Source organism: Octodon degus, unplaced genomic scaffold, assembly GCF_000260255.1.
Source record: "Octodon degus isolate 3935 unplaced genomic scaffold, OctDeg1.0 scaffold00034, whole genome shotgun sequence".
Classification (NCBI taxonomy): Eukaryota; Metazoa; Chordata; class Mammalia; order Rodentia; family Octodontidae; genus Octodon; species Octodon degus.
Genome location: NW_004524610.1, coordinates 17,862,764 through 17,863,906, shown reverse-complemented (window position 1 = coordinate 17,863,906; position 1,143 = coordinate 17,862,764). Strand labels below are relative to the sequence as shown.

At 51.0% G+C, this 1,143-nt stretch overlaps 1 pseudogene; it reads right to left on the bottom strand.

The window, feature by feature from the left end:
• Positions 1-7: 7 nt before the first annotated feature.
• LOC101586487 lies at positions 8-664 on the bottom strand (annotated as a pseudogene).
• Between the last annotated feature and the right edge of the window lie 479 nt (positions 665-1,143).

The following is a 1,143-nucleotide window of genomic DNA, read 5'->3' as shown; positions in this document are numbered from 1 at the left end:
CCCAGAATTTCCTTCAGTCTTCCGTGTCAGTGAACTTTCTCTTCTTGTAATTCTGAACAAGGTTGGAAGCTGTGATCTGGGAAGCCTGTCCCTTCTCCCAACACTGAAAGTCATTCAGTGCTTTCTTGCCCAGTTTGAAATAAGCCCTTCTCCATCTCATCCAGCCTGGCCACAAGGGCTGAAGTGTCATCTTTGTAAGAGTTCTGAGAGGAGTCCACGATGCGGCGAAAACGGCCAATGAATGTCTGCAGCAGAGACTGGGTTGTATCCACATTCTCTGGACTGTCAAAATGGAGTAGCTAGGAGTCAAACCCATAGAAACGGGGCCCCATCTTGTGGAGGTCCACCACATTGGCATCTGCACCGAACACGGTCCTCCAACCCTGTTGGTAGATCTTGGGGAGCTCCACAGAGAGGATGCGTCGCTTATGGTCAAAAAGTCCTTTCGCCAGCCACAGGGGGAGTTCAAGCTTCGAGCCCTGCGGCAGCGCCAGGTCCGGCCCACCGCCCGCGCCCCACTCTGGGAGGAAGGGGCCTAGGCGTGGCATCGGCGTCTCCGTGTGCACCGGTAACTTCTGTGGGATATCAAGATGTCATCCAAGGAGAGAAAGGTCTCCTTGGGTCGCAGCGCGCCCGACTCCACCTGGAAATATGCCTCGGTCATGGCGGCGACCCGAGCCTGTCCGTCTCCTTTCGGGTGATTGGAGTGGAACCCGGAGGTTTGGGAGGCCGCGCAGGACCCTCAGAGTCCTGCGGCGAGCTCAGGTCGCCCAGCTGGGGGAAACTCATTTTCCCCTATCAGTGTCTTCTTGAGAAGTAGTTATTAATTCTTTTACTACAGGGATCATTTCTTGTTGACTTCCTCTGTGTGCTTTTGCATTTGATTCTTTACTTCAGACACTATTAATTCAGAGATTCCTTTTTGGATTTCAGAGGTTATTTCTGATCTGAGTTTCTCTTTATCTTTCTGCAGTTGTTTATTTTCTTCAGGCGCTATTGATTAAGACATTTTAGCTGTGTGACTCCCAATTTCTTCTGTACTGGTGTTCTCTGCACTTGTTCTGGGTGGGCTTGGGGCTTGAGATTGCATTTTGCCCCTTCTCTTTGTCATTTTGTATAGCACTGTCCTCTGACCTTTGGTGT